At 34.8% G+C, this 18,609-nt stretch overlaps 1 long non-coding RNA gene across 2 annotated transcripts in view; it reads right to left on the bottom strand.

Moving 5' to 3' along the window:
* Positions 1–1,297: 1,297 nt before the first annotated feature.
* Positions 1,298–18,609, bottom strand: part of LOC135314083 (uncharacterized) — a 160,333-nt gene continuing 143,021 nt past the window's right edge. The window contains exons 4-5 of one of the 2 annotated variants that reach the window (XR_010373557.1): positions 4,377–4,481; positions 1,298–1,820 (exon numbers count right to left, since the gene is read on the bottom strand). This is a non-coding gene — a long non-coding RNA (uncharacterized LOC135314083). The remainder of the gene's footprint in view (positions 1,821–4,376; positions 4,482–18,609) is intronic. The other variant, XR_010373558.1, reaches the window with a different exon arrangement.

Below are 18,609 nucleotides of genomic sequence, written 5' to 3'. Positions count from 1 at the left end.
CTTAAACAGAGCTCCTGCAGAGGGTGGGGCCCAGCTGAGGCTCGTCAGGGCAGTAAAGGCTTATTAGTGACCTCAGCACCCTGACTTGTTATTGACTGAAGGGCTAAAAACAGTCTCTCACCTGTAACTAAATTTTTGTATTTCCTTTTTTTGTTTTCTTTTAACAAGAATGGAGAATATGTCTTCTCACAAAATAACTTGTGTTAATAGAAATTATGTACATGAATCAAAATTAAAACTTACCTTAAAATTGTCAAGAAAAGGATCATGCTAAATTTTTAAAGAATAACCATATGAAATCATTACTTACACAAGCATCCCCAATAAAGCATTATGATGAGATCTTTAAAACATTTTAACTGTGATATTTTAATTAAACTTACTTTAAAAATTAGGTAAATATTTTCAAGTTCCATTATAAACACACTAGTGCCATAAAGCACTTATTTTCTTAGCTGTTAACTGTAGATGCTTAAGTAGTTTTTTAGGAAATGATGCACCTTCAGTTTTCTAAATGTCTGGAAGAGTGTTTCAAAATAACCAAAGCTGAGAGAGTCTTAGATATTATTTTTGCAAAGTATTTTCCCCATTTTTGTTAAACAAGGTGCAGAAATGTTTAGCATACTGACCTAGCCAGTGAGGACTTGATGATATGGGACTTCATACTACTTCTTGTCTCTACTGGCTGTACCTTGACATGTTATTTTCTCTCTGTTTCCTAATCTGTAAAATGGTAGAAATGGCACTAACTCTACTGTAAAAGCCATTAAAATGTTGTTGTGGTTTAGCGGGCAACTCAGCCCCACAGAGCTGCTCATTCACTCCCCCACTGGTGGGATGCGGAAGATCAGTGTTTGTCAAATTATGTCCAAATTAAGAAAATAATGTTAGGCAACAAGGAAGAAGACAGTATAACAAGAAAGCCAAGTGATATCTGCTTTAAACTAAAAGAAACACAAATACGCTAATATACATATGAATGCTGAGGACTGGGTTTGGTTACACTCCAATGTTTCTGTTTTTCAAATTCAGCAGTGGAAGTCTCTGTTGCAAATGTCTCTATAAGCAGGAGCACATTACCACTCCAAAACCAACATGTATCTTGGTCATGATGTCATAGTGTGGAAATGGAGAGTTCTGATTAACACTCACTCATCTTCCTGGATCTGTGTAAGCAAACAAAAAGGGAAAATTGAAAAATATTTCACAGTTTCTTCTGCTGTGTATGATCATGCAAATAATGAGCTATGGCTAGCATCTACTTCACTTAAAATAATCACTGTAAACAGGTTAAGGGAAAAAAAAGTTTTATTTTAATATTCATTTACATTCAAAAGCAACTTCTGTATGTCTGTCCTCTGGTTATGGCTTTAGTCCAAGTGTAAGCTAATAGAGTACTCCATCCTGATTTTGCTTCTATGTTCAAAAGTAATATAAATAATATTAGTAATAGTAGACTGAAAATTCCCCACGGTCCTGAAGTATTGCCTTTAACTCATATCATGAAGCTAGAACTAAGGAATATCATCATTTCAGTATGCAATGGTAAACCGCCCCCCCCCCGCCCCCATCCCCAATACATTTGCTCATTAATCTTTCAATTGGACTGTCAAAACCACAGCATCTAATGCTATTTCCTAAATAATGTCCAGTGACGTTGGGTGAGATTTTGCCTCATGTTTTGTTCTGCATTTTGATACAGTGCTATAAAGGGGGTCTACTGTTTGCAGAAGGAGTATGGTAAAAGGGCAGTTGATAAGATTTGTTCATCTTTTGGTGGTAAAAGGAGTTCCGAGCAGACTGCTGCAAATAATGGCTACCTGCAGAAGTGAAAGAAAACACAGGAAACGTGCATAACAAAGGAATACTATTACTACAATACTACTAGGTGAAATTAGCTTCAACAACAGTGCTGTAGAATTCAAAATACTGTATAGCACTCTAATGACATTCTTGGGCATCATATTGAAAGAAGAAAATTCCGCTTGCACTTTCATTGGTTCACTTTTGTCTTAAATAAAATCCCTTTCTCACTGCAGTAGTACTCAGTGAAAGTCTATGGCACTTAATAGGAGCCCTTTCATTAATTTCAAAACCTTTGGGCAGGCTTTATGAAACTATTAAGTGTAGATTAGAACTGTGCTATTTGCAGTCCAAATACAAATAGGATAGGGAGGCTGTTCCAAACTTTTCTTCCTATACAGACAGGTAAGAATGATGCAGCTGTTCCACCAGTTTACTAAACAGCAGATTTGAGCCAACACACTAGATCAGGGAAACACACTGTTAGATACAAGACATCTGAAGGTTTCTTCTGTCTGTACAATAGTGGAACAAAGACAGCGTAGTCCTGTATCACAATGCATGCACAAGACAAGAATTTAACCTCTCAGAGAGGAAGTAAACCTCAGAAGAGTATTTGTGTCAATGGTATATACGATCATCAAAATGAAAGCTACAGTCCCACTGCACTTTCTTAAAGGTGGTTGTGGATTTTAGTGAAATTATGAAATAGACATATTTACATAAGATATATAGAGTTTTATAATTTTTCCCTGAAGGAAAACAAGGGAATTCTACAGAGCTCTCTCAATCAATAATCTCATGGCATTTTACACCTGTTTATTTCACAGAAGTGACTCCTCTGCAATTTTAAGCAGAGATCTAGTCAAGTAAATCCTCATTTTGTTATAGAATATTCTTTCAATAGTAAAAATTATTTTAGCGCAATGGAAATATTTCCATAAACTTCAAAGGAAACAGACAAGGAGCTCCAAAGCAGACAGGGGAAAGGGAGGTCACAGTATAAACAGAGCTGTTGTTTTAAACAGATAGAAAAGGACAAGTATATGAATATACTTTTCTTTTACATTTACTGATTTTAGTTTATTTTTACTTATAAATCAGGTTATGTTGTAATATTATCTTCAGATGAATCAATATTTACTAAAATGAATCTCCACATGTTCTTCTACTACCCCATAAACATTTCCCAATAAACTACATCTTTATGAATTAAAGTAAGCAAGTTACTGAAATACTATTTATAGGCAACTGCTACTAAAATCAAACACATATACCAGGCAGAAGGTTCCTCTTATTTTTTGTGTCTTCTGCATTTACCCAGCTCCGTTTTATTCACTCTGACCTACTAGGGTATTTTGTGTGACATTGAGTAGCAGAAAAGGTGTAACTGTATATAGGATAAACATACATATTGTTTCATGTATTTATTGTTTCAAATATTTTATTTCTGCAGTCCAAGTGAATTTTAAAATAAATTTGTGAAATAATTTAATTTTAAGTTCTGAAACAAGAATTTTGAACTAGGAATTAATTTCATAACAGGAGTTCAAATTTGCTGTTTTACTTAATTTTTTTAAAAAATAATTAATATAATCTGTTCTATTGACACTGTTTTTCTATCTTGGTGTTTTGTTCACCTGATCTGGCTGGCAAAATCAGATGCCTAATACTGGACAATATACAAAAATAGCTGTAATAGTATTTATTAATTCCAGTATGGTAGGGATTAAAAGTTCTAGCTGTATTGCAATGGAAGCTTCATAAACATATTTTCTCCTGACTTCTCAATATATGTAAACGACAGATGAAATAAAACCCCCAAATGCCTAGAAAACATTAACACTGATCTTAAAAAAACCAAAACACACCAAATAGCTTGCAATTCTATATATGTAAAAATAGCAATGTCTATATAATTGTATGTTTCATTAATCAAAAGAGGGATAAAGAAAAAACGTGTATTGCTTTAAAAGAAAAATGCTGAAAAATATATTTGAAAGGTATTAGTTACATGTTAACTTTGAAAGAGATATAGATACCTTTGAAAAATAGTTATTACATAATTTTGCTAGAAAATTAAGAGCTAGCCAGAATCTGAGGTACTGAAAGAAAAAAATACAGAACAAAGTGCTATAGATTGATTTGTTATTTATGCACGCACTATTTAGCAATCACAGAAGTACATGTTTATGTATATACTTGATTCCATTCGTCTGTACAATACTTCAAGCATATATATAAGTTTCTTCAGCATCATAAAACACAAGTGTGTCCCAAAAGAGACCCTAAATGTTTGTTGAACCAAACAAAATATTCAGATCATAAAAATGTCACATGGTCAGCATCAGAATAAAATTAACTGCACGAAGATGTGGGTGTCAAGAGGATGGGACAAGACCCTTTTCAGTGGTGCCCAACAACAGGACAAGGGGCAATGGGCACAAGTTGGAACACAGAAGTTCCACCTGAATATGAGGAAAAACATCTTCACTGTGAGGGTGACAGAGCAGTGGCACAGGCTGCCCAGGGAGGTTGAGCAGTGTCCTTCTCTGAAGACATTCAAAACCCACCTGGGCACATTCCTGTGCCCCCTGCTCTAGGTGTCCCTGCCTGAGCAGGGGGGTTGGATGAGGTGATCTCCAGAGGTCCCTTCCAACCCCTACCATTCTGTGATTCTGTGAAGACATATTTTCAAAAAAATATAGAAATATAAAGGGAATAGTAAAATATGAGAATAATGCACCTGTTCTACAAATTCCTCCTTGTTGATAGGCTTATCTTTCCCATACCAAAGGGTCTCTGTGCAAGAACAAGAGAAAACTTGCAAGAACAGTTCTTTATTTTGGGGCTTTAGAAGATGTTGGGCATCTAGAATAGTGAATAATTACCTACTAGGCTCTTCATAACTACCTAAAAGAGGTACATACTTAACACCTCTTGAATCCCAGCTAATTTATCAGAAATATGCTTCTATTTTGGAAAGCCCACATAATCAGTTGTTCAGCCATTTCTGTTTTAAGAGAGTAGGCATTTTCTTCTGATAGGCATAGTAAGACATAAACACTTACCATCTGATTAAGCCTTAGTCATCTTTATTCTTGGAGATATACTTAGTAAGAGATAAAATTTTTTGTCATTGTGTATGTAATTTGATGGCTTTCTGCTTGAAGACAGTTTTATGAAATGGTTTAGAAAACACTAGCTACTTGAGCAGATATTTTTTTAAGGGGTGACAAAGGGGCTAAAGAAAACTGTGTGTAAATATTTCCTGTTCCCTTCCAGTACAATATAAATGAATGATAAGAATTAATTCTGGATCCTTCGTGCTATAAAAAATGTTTAAGTATATACATGCATTGTCCTGGAGTTAACTGTATTAGAAAATTGCAATTTCAAATCTTTTTCCTAGCTACATTTTTCAGAATAAAAATCCTGTGGTTTTTATTCCCTCCTTTTAGGATATTTTAAGACAGAAATTATTCTACATTCCGGTTCATAACAGAACTCCTGGGAGTTTTCCCTTTCTAAATTCAGCATAACTGGTTGCTAGCAAAAGCCACTCAAAGATCAAAGAACAGACACACTCAGCACTACATCAAGCAGTATATTTACTCCTTGATCCGTTTGCAGTACCAAAGGTTGGCACATGCCATATAAGTCAGTGTTGTTACATGATGCTGCTGATTTCTTTCTCCATCTTGTAAGTAACTTTCATAAGAAAAGAGCGTCTAAATGCAGCTTATAATCTTTACAGTGTTTAGGAAAAGCTGCAGTTTTACTGGGGACTGAATTCATGTGTAATGACAAAAATCACTGCATTTTTTATCAGTAATAACCTGATATATATACACATATCAGGAATCTGACATTTATTTACAGTCAGGAACACCGTATCAGTTAAATAAAGCAAAGCAGAGTGAAATTTAAGAAGCAAACACTCAGGTTTGAGTCTATACTTGATGGAAGATAAATTCCTACCAGATGAGCCTGCATTTTTCAATATTTTCCCTAAGATTCCTATAACTGTCCTTCCAGACATAAGATTATATTTAGCAGAATTTTCTCAGCAAACATTCTTCTAGTAATAAACCAAAACACATTTCCAACACTTTGCAACCATTTTGTCCCATTGAAAGAAAGTTCCAGGAAAGAGTTACATACGTTGAAACAAGACTAAGTATATACATAACAAAATGTGGACTTATACTTAATTTTAGTTCACTGATCCTGGTTCTTCATTGTTCTGAACCTTAGGCAGCCATTAATACTAGGAGTAAAAAATCTAAGCATTTTAACTAAAAATAAATTTTTATAAAAATTTACTTTGTTTTGCTAAATTGCATGTTCAGATTTATTTGTCAGTAACAAATCTTAGCTCTAGCAAAGTTAACAACATTTCTGTGAGCTGACAGAGCTTCTGACAGTTCTAACCCCTCCTGAAGACTTTGGTGTATTTTTGTTAACCTGTAGATGTGATAACTTATTTACTGTTGTAACTATTTTAAAGATTAAAAGAAGCTTTTACAAAACACTTCTCTTTTCATCAATGAGTGACAGTTAACTAAACAGAGAAGTCTAAAGGAAATCAATAAAGACAACCTAAGGTCAGAAGTGAGAAAGTAAATGCTCGTGCACAAAGCAATATATTGGCAGAAGATGAAGTTAAAAATAACATTTTAAGCAAACACTGTGTTTTGCTTATGTAGTTTCTTCTTTCAAAAGTTCATACATGCAGTTTGCCTGATTTACTCAGGAACAGCTGACCTGCACTGAGTAAAATCTACTCAGAAGTTAAAATATGTCCCTAAATCATCAAAGTTTTATGGAAATATTTTTTCTGACCTAATTTCCATTAGTTAAAATTACTGTAAAATACAGATAAATCTGGTCATATGCAATTAAAAATTAATTTTTGATAATGCCATTCTTGTCTACTGCTCATTTTCAGTCATTAATATCAATGGTGTAAACTGATATTCTTAATGAAAACACAGTTTAAATAGAAAATATATTTGTCAGAAATAACCTACTTAGAAATGCTTAGTTAGTTATACCTTCTCTAAGAGAATAGTGAAGGGAAAACTGGTGGAGGAAGAACTGTTAGTGGGAATTTTAATTCATCATACCCATTAATAGAGCCTTTGAATACGCTCAGTTTGCCTAAACTCCAAGGTCAAGTACTAAGAATGCATGGATAGTACAGCACCAGACCCCCATTTAATCTACCCCAGATGTAAACAGAATGCATAATTTTACATTTGGAATTGTAGTGGCACAGCTTTTATACTATTTATTAAAAGGGAGAACAAGCACATACCTGTTTAGAAAGAAGACACACATATATATATTTATAACTGCAGAATATATATAGTCATAGCCACTGTCTGACTCTCTTTCAACACAGACCTGGGCTGCTTTATATTCTTAAGTGCAAATAAATTGACACCCAAAGTCAAATGTGATATTCCAGAATAAACCCAGCACTAAAGCAAAACATCTGAATCCGAAGTAGTTAACATCACAAAATCCCACACAGAACTACTCCTAACCTACTTATAGGAATGGAAAGTTGATCAAAGAAAAAATTGCTGCTTTGCTAATGTGTTTAGCTTGAACAGAGGCAATACACAGTTAATATTTCCAAGTCACTGTATATTTGTTAAAAGCAAAATTATTCAATATCAGTTTATTAAAAATTGATCGGTTGATGAAGCTGAGGAATAACTGCAGAGAGTGAGTAGCAAAACTTCCCTTGTGGTTTACTGCCTATAAAAAAGTAATATAATTAAAATAATCTACTGCTCCATATCACCTGCAAGTGAATGGACTCTTTGGAAAGGTTTTCTGTCTGTTGTTCAAAACAAATTCCCATTTGATATAACCTGGTTTTCACACATTTCATTGTTATGGCCTCTAATTCTTACTGACATGAAAGTACACTTGCATTCCTTATTTGTAAAAATACATGAGACTGGAAAACCTGAACATTTCCTATCACACACAGTGTGAAGCAAATAAAGAAAGATGTCATTCTAATTTACTCATATTACCAATGTATTACAACATTGTAAAAGCCATTATTATTTGAAGGTCCGTGGTTATATGGGCAGGCTTAGAATTAGTGAATTTGTATCGTTCCTTATTTTTGCAAGTAACAAGGTAGAAACTTGCTTCCTTTTGCCAGGTTGATTTCAGGTTTGGCCTAGTTTCATTCTGTTTCAGGTCTTTGTTACATGCTTATAGGGTGACACCCTCAAGCAGATGCATCTTGATGCATTTACAGCATTGAGTGTGTCAGAATTACTAACTCAGATGACCCTATTGATTAAATCTGGGAACATGGATGGTTGTCATCAATTTTAACACATCCAGTATTTTATCCAAAGTCTCTATAAACTGTCAAAATGCTACAGCCACTGACTTGCCAATGATTAACCTCTCTGTTAGAAATATGAGTGTACCATAGATGTCAAAAAAGACAAAACAGGCTGAGTTCAAGAGTTTTCCACAAAATTTGCTTTATATATGCCATGTCTTGTGATTCTCAGACCATCGTCTAGGGTGTCATTCCCTTAGAGACTTATTCTCATTAGTAAATTTCTGAGTGTATATTCTTGAAAAGTCTTTTATAAAACATTTTTTTTCTAGGAAAAAAAGGGTATTGCAAAAGAGTACCAGTTTTTCAATGAGAGACTTGAACTAATGCCAAACAGGTCAGCTAGAAGCGGCACAGTTGTGCTTAGGCCAACCAAAGCATCTTTTACCAACACAGCAAAACTACCTCTATGTGACACTATGTGGGTATGAATAAACAGAACTATAAGCAACTTGCAAAATAAAATATTTGAACAGATAAAACCCCTCCACCTTGATCTTAGCATCCATTTATATCTGATTTACTATCAAATTTAAGTTAACCTTTCTACAGTTGCAAATCATTACTCTTATACTCCAGCAGCTGGTTCCCTTCATCATTTTAGAATGTCAGTCCACTATCAACTAGAGAGATTAAAAAAGGAAAAATATGTTGCTACTATTTCTTGTGCAATTTCAGTCCCATTTTGATTTTCACTCGTTCACGGAATGCTTCCTAGAGTGTACCGAAACACATCTTCTAATAAATGTCCTTGTAATATTTTAACATAGTCATCTGAATTCTGAAAAACTTTAAGTGTTATTCTGCTTTGTCTTGAAGTTAAAAAACTGAATCATATTTATTATAGCTGATTTTGGTAAAGTATTTCTTTCTTAAAATAGTATGTGCTCTTCCACATAATAAAGACTTCTGAAAAATGTAGGATGACACTATATTTTTCGCAGCATTCTAATAGCAGTTCCGTAAACATAACTGTCAGATATTTCAAAGTGCTGACCAATGCTGTTTAAGGTATTCCAGGTTGGCAGCCAAGTTTACTGGGTAGATTATGACTTCGTACTGACGCTATAATTGATCTGTAAGGTTTGTTCAACTCTGCTTTGGTAAAGTACACACCTTCACTGAGCAAATTTAGAGCATTTCATAAGGAAAGCTGCAATCATGGCTGAGTGCAGAAAATGTGCACTACAGCACTACACTAGACAACCAGTGCTCTGTCACTTCGTTACATAAACCATAACAATTTTTAAAAGAAATAAAATGGCAAAGAGTGACAAACGTGACATTAATACATGCCTTTAAGCTGATAGTTTTCCCCTTAACGATAGCATTTAGTGCTTCACATCACATACAGAGATTAAAAATGAAGTGGTCAGTCACATTCATTTTGAGGTCAGGAGGATTTTAATTATTCAGTATTATCCTGCATTAAGATCTAAACTTTATTCTAGCTTGCAAAGCTAGACAAGAAAATATCAGTTAATAGACAGGTTTCTGAGCAGCAGATGCCTGATGCCATTTCTTTTCTAAGAAATTTATTACCAACCATTACCTACTATGCCATGAAATCTCAGCAGTGACCGGAATTATACTGGAAAAAAAATTGTTTTGGAACTATGCTGTGTTAATCTATGCAGCTGATGCAGTAGACAGTTTGGTTACGAAAAGCAGCCTTGTCTTGGCCAAATGGGAAGTCACAGAAAGGCACTCTACCCAATAAGACAGCAAAGCTCTCTAAAAAATCCTGCATTCTGGTGCAGTGCTAATGTCCTTACTGAGTGAAAAAGCATAACTGGTTTAAAAGCTCTGAAATGAAGGCACCTGCATCAGAAATTAATTTGGCTCAATATATAAATAAAAAAGTCAAACCTTCAAGTCCACTTGATTTCTAATGAGATTTAGCATTAATAGGTGTGAAACTGAATTACTCGTATAGTGGTTTGAATATGAGTTTTGAGGACAATAGAAATCTGCTCTACAACTACACAAGACTGCAGGAGTAATTGAATAGGTCATTTATCCATAGCTACAGTAAAAGCATCAGCAGATTTCTAATTTCTTATCTGCAATTGCATTGCATGCTCAAGATTTCAACATAAATATAGAATCTATCAATGAAATTTTATTAAGTAAAATCAATACAAATAGTTAATATTATAAACAGTTAACTTTTTTCAGATGAGGGCTATACTTGTATTATCTCTGCTGCTTTCTATACTATTTTCCTCCATTCACACTGCTATTTTTGAAGAGCGTGTAGATAACATGCTTCTTGTTCTAAAAGCATGCAGCTTCATAAATACTTCCAAATATTTTAGCAACTTTAATCATACAACTCCAAATCTAATAGCCAGTTAGAGATTGTGTTACTTAATTTTCCTATGTGGTTGCTGTATTTCACGCTGTCTTAGCTGAAAAGTAACAGATAGCTCTTTGTTCTAAAGCAAACAGCAAAGTAGTTTTTCATAACACTCTTCCTTAGGCATCTGTATAACCTATGTGGCTGAAGATCAAAAAATGTCTTCTATAAACCAAGAACTGCTATCTTCTGTTTTTCCTGACCTGATCTTGAGAAGGAAATTCTTTGTAAGGTCTTCTGTTTACTGCTGCTTCAAGAATTGTGTTTTCTGTTTCTGGGACACAAATACTATGTTCACCTTTACTGACAAAGAAGCCAGATAGGAAACTTCCCAATCTTCATCAGCATTACAATGTGGCAACTCATTCAGCTAAGGATCAGCTCCTTGCACAAGAATTTAAACTTTATTAAAGCTAATTAGAAAGTGACCGATGAGTTGGTTAAGAGGAGATTGTAGAGGATGTATAAATAGGAAAGGAGTCTTAAAAGTCAAGCCTTTGAGTAAAATCTGAACAGAATGTATGAAAAAATTAAATATTGTTTAATTTTTAATAATAGGTCTAACGAGGGGTGACAGTGGCAAACGCTGATGTCTGAATGCTATAATGAAAAGCATACTTTTGTCAGATCACTCAATCTTACTGCCTGAAGGTAAAGCATTAAAAATTCAGTGGGCATTTTTGGTAAATCACTTGCTTACAAATGACATGAACAAAATGTGACCAAAGCCAAAACACAGGAAAGGTCTATAGTGAAATGAGAAAGCTAATAAATAGCAGCAGCAGAATATCCCTACCACAACATCTTTTCCCTCTTAGTGAAAGCCTGGTGTGTAAATCTGTGTGACTCCAGTAATTTCAAGGAAGCCATGCCCAGACCCACCTCATCTGAACCCAATGTTGATCCTGCACTGAGCAGGAGGTTGGGCTAGGCTCCTCAGGGAACCCGTGATTCTATGGTTTGCACTACACTGTGAGTTAGCTGCTGACAGGGAAGCGCACAAATGTGTTTGCTCACAGACTTTAAACTTTTAGTGGACGCTACACCTAGCTAACACTTATGGCTGACAACAGAGGACAGAAAAGAGAAAAACAGATGATTTGGCATTTTGTCCTCCTTACTGCTGAGGGAAAGCAATAAAGTACTAGAAATATTGACTTGAAGAGCCTACCCATCTTTATACCACATCTGTAAGGAAGATAGTGTGGCAAAACTTTTGCTGACTCCAACTCACCAGGCGTTTAAAATTCCTCTCCATATTCGTGTATTTTATACACATTAGGTGTGATCAAAGAGTAGTTTGGTATGTTTGTTTAATAAGGCATAGATCTGTTTTGAGTTTCCTGGGGCAAGAATGTGGGAAGTACGTTTGTGTCATAGTAATTGAGCGGTCCAATTTGCATGTAAGCATCAATATTCCCGTGGCACTTTATAATTTTTTAAGCAAATGATACTGGAAACATTCTTTCCTCTGAAATATTCCTTTACTATTATGATTTCCTCACAAGTGACTCGAGAATGTGGTAATCATACAGTGCTTTCACTGGGTTACTTACAATTTAGTTAGTATTTACATTATTTGAAAGTGTTATTTCAATTTTCCTCAGCAGTACAGGTTTAAAGGTGGTTCAAGCAAACTATCATGCTTTTCATTAGCATTAGAAAGCAAGATATTAGATGAGGGATAATTTGATCAGCTTTTGCTTTATTCTTGACTTCTAATTACTATTACATCAATGTCTATAAAGCTAGAAATGAGAAAACAAAACAATAAGTGCATATTTTTTCCAGCTCTTGCCTAAAAGCCAACTGTAACTAAGGGTATTCAATATTTAATATTAAGACAAAGCATGTCATAAAGCCTGGTGTCATTAAATCACATATATTAAGCTTTATATCAAATGTTGAATGTTAAAGATGATCACACTGGTATTTCTGATGAAAAAAACCATCACCTCTCAAGATAAATGGGCATAACTTATAGGCCCAAATAACTATGCTGCAAAAAGGAGAGAGTTAATTTAATTTAGCAAGTATTTTGTGGTGGGACTTTTTTGCTTGCAAAATAACCTTGAAGAAGTAAAAATTGTAAATGGCTCTAGGGTAAGTTAATCCTTTATCTGTATCATTGCTACTTGGCCACTGATAGAAAAAGCCTGTTACCTGCTTCATTGCTATAGATCACAAAGACTCAGAGCTCTGAATACTCAACACTCAGTTCTCCAATATAGGTTTGTTAATAAATTAAAAAAATCACAATCACAGTCCCCTTAGCTTTGGGACAATATCACAGGCTAAATTAAAGCTGCCCCCTCACCAGATCCAAGTTTATGGCCTCATTGTTGCAGCACCTCTGAACAAGTCTGGGTAAAAGAAGAACATTTTTGTCCAGTTACATAAAAAGATATGGATCTTTATATCTTTGTCAAATGTGGTAGATCAATTATAAAGCACAGACTGATAGAAACTGTCTTAAATCAGTTCTACAGAAATACTACTGAATCTTAAATGTCAATGACTAGTAACTGGAGTTCTATGCATTAAGAACTAGGTAATTAGAAGTTTTTGGTAGCGAATAAGAATGAACACACAGGCCTTGGAAGTTTTCTTATACCACATTTAGAGTGCTGTAGTATCATTGATTTCTGAAATAGTCCTGATTCACAAGGATGCAGGTGAGAGGAAAGGCAAGTCCAGAAAAACACCATCCAGAAATACAGATTTGAAAAAGTAGCTAAAGGCAGCTTTTCTTTCTCTTCTGTGTTGGATAACATAATTTTGATATATTGCTTTTTTTGAAGAGAGGAATTAATCCAGTGGGATTTGTTCAGGAGAAATGCCTTTTGAAAGTAGTAAACATCAATGTCTCGGTGTAAGAAGAAATCTATGTAGTTGTCATATGCAATATGAAAGGTTAGCCTTTCAATACACTTTGTATTCCTGACATGCAGATACACATTATTGTACCAGCCCTAGTGCTCCAGTAAAAACATCTTTTCCCGTTCTTAATCCAGCCTCCTAGAAATGAGTGGCTGACACTAAAACCCTTCAAAGAGCTTAGACTCTCAAGTGGGATTTGGGTTTTATATGTACTTGTCATTCTAATGGAAAATGCATTGTCCTAATGACAGGTTCTTAAAGTAAGGAGGGCCCTTTACAAGAAATACAATAGTAATTCCAGGATTTACAAAGTAATGGCAATAAAGTTTCTCTTAAGGATGGATTTTAGCTAATCATGTAAAGGGATTCCATGCTTCCTTTAAAAAAACCCATACATTTTTTAATGCAAATAAGGATGAAATGCAATGTATTTATAAAAACTTGGATGATTACAGAAATAAGCATAATTATGCAACAGGACTGTGAGTTTATCTGTGGAATTTCCATTCACAATCCTTATGGATTCCATTCAGATCTATGAAATCTGTGTATATATGCATGACTGAAAACTTCGGCAGAAACATCAGTAGAAATCTGATCACTGCTTTCTTTATTTTATCTTGAGTTCCAATTCCTAAGAGCTTCTGCCATACGGATGATAATCCCTGGTCACTAATTTAAGTGCAGTTCCACTGAACATGTAATTATTCTAAAACATAAGAACTTGGATTGAGGACTGGTTGCCAGGTCACTCTGATAATGAAGTCACCTCAAAAATGTCTATGATAGTTGATGGAGGCTCATGAACAAGGACACTCTTTTTTAGCCTTCTCCAATAGCTTGAACAAATGGACATCTACATATATCAAAAGCTTAATGGGAAGCTCTGTCTCCATGAACTCTGGAAAACTATTATATCATATCAAAAAGGGGGGAGGAGCACTGTGTGAGTTTAAGGAAGTCTCTACTGAGAAATTACATTGGTACGAAACTTCTGTTCTAATCCTTAAAATCGATTATAAGGTTTAAATGCTCCACACAGCATCATCATCATCATCATCTCCATCATCATCATCATCATCATCATCATCATCATTATTATTATTATTATTATTATTATTATTATTATATTATATAACCTGTCCTTCTCTCTCCCTCTCTTAGCATATTTATTTGGTTTTCTGAGTTAGCTTTCTGGTGTTTGAATGATCTCATTTGTCTTACCAAGGGAGGTGAAACAAGAGATAAGGCCCAGACAAAGGGAGGGAGGTGGAAGGAAGGAGTACATGGTCCAGAGTGAAGAAAGATTTAAGGGGGACTGGGACTGTCTTTAGGACTGTCTAAACATATCCTGTTATTCATAGATATAACTCGAGCAGCAGAGGCATTCAAGATCCTTGAGATGAAAAACTAGATATATTAGTTGGGTGAAAACTATATTGAAGTGACTGTATAGCCTCTAATACTCAAAATATCTTGTTTAGAGGTAACTAAGCTGTGTTGACGCAGGATGGGACTGTTGGTTAGGAATATCTTGTTCTGTCTGTTTGCTCATGCTGCTGCTGCAGGCCACCTAGTACGCTAGAATTCTCAGCTTCAGCAAGACTCTGTGAAAGGTTTTATTGAACATTTATCTGACAGTGGAAGTCTGACAGAGTACAAAACAAACAATTGGACTAAATTCTATCTCTCAGGAGGGAGTGCTATACAGACAATCTATATCTTTGAATCAAACCTAGACATTTTCCCTGGGCTCAACAGCAACCTGTGTACTCAGTCTGAAGTCTAGAAGCTTAAAATAATTGCGACACATAAATGATATCTGGAGACATGTCAGACAAGATGCTTGATCGGATCCAATTGTAAAACAAATAAAAGACCACAAGGATCCAACTATCAGAACTAACACTGCCTTGTTTGCTTTTAAAAATACGTATTAATAAAACCTTTAGCAGTTTCACTGGAGCAAGACCAGCAGCCGTAAGTTAATAAATGTTTCATACAGAAATAAATGGCAAATTTCTATTAAAAGGGGAAATTCAAACAGCCTGTTTCATTTCAGCCACTGTAATGAATACATTCCACTAGCAGAGCAGAATTCGCTACTGATCAGTGCAAATCCAAGAGGATTTCCTGTCCTCTTTGCAAAGCTAAAAAAGGAGCAAAGACACCACTTAGCTATACTAATTGACAAATCACAATCACTAAGAAGCATGGGTCTGATAACAACGTGGATTCAGTGGAGCTACTACTGCTTTACACTGGAATATGCTAAAGAAGAATCAGAATCAGACCTTGGGGTTTAAAGCTGAGCGCAAAACAGGGAGGGAAAAATATCCCCTGGTGTATATTAACACAATGTGGTATAGATCCATCCTCTCTAATGCATTGGCTTGCTTTTAACTCTCAGCCTGAAGCCAAATCAATTTCAAGAGTTTGCACTGGCCAGAGACCAATTGCTAACCTTCTTTCTCCTCTTTCCTGCTGGGCTACAAATAATGGTTTAAAATTGCTCTAAGACCTACCCACGTGACGTGCAGAGCAGAAACCAAAGTAACTTAAATGAACAAAAATCATTCGCACTGCAAGGTGAAATGTCTCTGAAATAAACAGAAATGAAAAATAATGTCCAGAAACACCAGTGGTCTATAGGCACTGCAGGAGTCCTGTCTGGATTTGAAATCATGTAAAGCAAATTTACAAGTCAATTTTAAAAGAAGTTCAAAAACAGGAAAGAAAACTTCTCAGTATATATTAATATATTGCAGAACACTTAGCATCATTCTGGCACTGCAAAACAACTATAAATCTGTTTAACTAGCCAATTAAGCAGATTTTTTATTTGCTGTGCATTGCTAGGGAAACAAAACAGCTGGAGAACAATCACAATTCCCCTTGTGTGCAGATTAGGGCTGATGTCTTTAAGGTCTTTAACAGACAAACCTTTCTGATGCGTGAAAGGTACATGGGGTTACGTGAAAAACCACAACAGCCTCACAATACCCAGAAATCTACATAAAACTAATAGTGCAAACCTAATTAACGTATTACAAGAGAAGCATGAAGTTTGTTATTAAGGTCTAATTCTCAGTTTGAAGTATACCTATATGGTGGTACTGCTTTATATCTGCTCTTCTCTTACTACACATAACACAGCAATGCAGCCAAGTTTAGTAAAATACTTAAATATTTGCTCAGCTTCAGGAGAAGGGGTCACTCATGCGCCTCTTATGTCCGCTGCTGAAGTGAAATTTATGCCTAGATATGTACCACACTTATAACCATAATGTTATTCCTACTTCAGTTTTAGTGTAATGAATTATATTGCAACTTTTAATAGTTCACCATCTCACAGAATTTCACTCATCAGGGCTGAAATTATTCCCTCCTGCTCTTTATTATCATATCAGAAAACTGGTTTTGTTTGCGTTTTCACAGACATACCTGGTTTTTTTTTAAATTATGCCTGAGAGTTTGCAGAATATTAGTTTGGCTTCCAATAGTTATTCATACATAAGTGTAGCATGGATCAGCAGATGTTTCTGCTCAAAACTTTTTCCAGCTCCAGAAAGTCTTGGATTTTAATGATGATCCATTATTCCCAAAAGGCCACAGATTAAGTAATTAATTCAAATCTTAATTGAACTACTATAAATTTATGTGCAGAAACAAGATACCTAAAGGCAGCTTTTGGAATTAAAGACTAGACTAAATTTTCCAGACAGAGGCAGCCTAGAAAAAAATTAATTTTTCACTGGACCAGTCTTAGAGAGTTAAACGTGAGCTTCATTGGTGTAGCTGCTGCACTGTTTACCAGTACTTTCAAGTATGGAAAGTGAGATTTGCTCTCATGTATTCATGAACTAAATTATTTATTGCACACACACAAAGATACACGCTGATTGTAAGAGTTATTTGTACATTCAGATACTTAAAGATACAGATGAACAATGGTTTTTTACAAGTTTTTGCATCTTATAAAAGTGGTATCAATAAAATCCAAGTGGCAGTCTCATGATTTTTCTTCTCTCATAGGAGAAAGCTGCTTTAGATAAGATTTTTTTAAATGTCATTGTAAATTTTTAAGCTAGACTTTCTGATGACCATAAGTGTGATACTGTGGGGTTTTTTTTAATAAAAGTGCCATAGACAGTTCTTGGAGTATGTGCTTACTTGCTGAAATGTTGAAACCCATGTAAGAATCTAACAGAACAGGTCTAGAAGAAACAGTTTACTAAATATGTATTAGAAGCCTGAAAAAAATGTCTCAAGATAAGGAATATAACAATTTTAATTATTGCAAACCCTGTATGGATTTGATGACCATTAGTATATTAGGTATGGAGTTTCCAGGGGAAAATCACAAATGCCACTGTCTGCAGTTAGCTATACAGCTGGATTAAAAACTCTTGTTTTCTCCACTCATGTTATGGCTATATCTAAGCCATATGAAATATAGCAAATAATTATTTGAAATATAGTCACAAAATTAAGGATTTGGGCTTTTCATTAAACACTGGTAACTGGCCAATATTGTTAAACTTGTTTCATATTTCCCATAAGGAAAAACATTTCTGTGAATGCTTAGTCAATGCAGTTAAAAATATAATAGTGATGATGATGGTAATAATGGTAACTGTGTTATTGACCAACAAAAGATTAAAGATTTCAAAGGAAAATCTGACATGTTATATCATCTAGGATATTAAAATGTTTCCTGTTTTTACCTATACAAGGCCTGACCTTCTACTGAACTGTTACCTTATAGTTTGCAATGAACACAGTGCTGTGCTACACTAATAAAAGGCTACTGTATTCATAAAATACAGTGGCAGATTAGATAGATAAGAACTTCCCAACCTTGTCCAATATCAGACTGTAATGAAGGCAAATTTCCTAAGGTTACAGTAAATTCATAATGTAAAGAAGAAAGTCAATTCCTGTTTTCAATTCTTGCTTGACTTTAGAAATACAAAGGAGTATTGTTGAGATCTCAAATGAAAATTCACTTTTTATGCGCTATTATATGTCACTGGTTTCATTTCACTGACACGTGAGACACCCTTAGGAGTATCTGCTGGCCAGAATCTGTAAGACAAAAAAATGCACTAAAAAGATTTTTTTGGCTTTGTTAATACATATAGTTAAAGAATTTCGTACAAAAATTTTCTGTGTATCTTGTCTTTTT

Source organism: Phalacrocorax carbo, chromosome 6 (genome assembly GCF_963921805.1).
Source record: "Phalacrocorax carbo chromosome 6, bPhaCar2.1, whole genome shotgun sequence".
In the NCBI taxonomy this organism is placed as follows: domain Eukaryota; kingdom Metazoa; phylum Chordata; class Aves; order Suliformes; family Phalacrocoracidae; genus Phalacrocorax; species Phalacrocorax carbo.
This window is presented reverse-complemented; position numbering and strand designations above follow the sequence as displayed.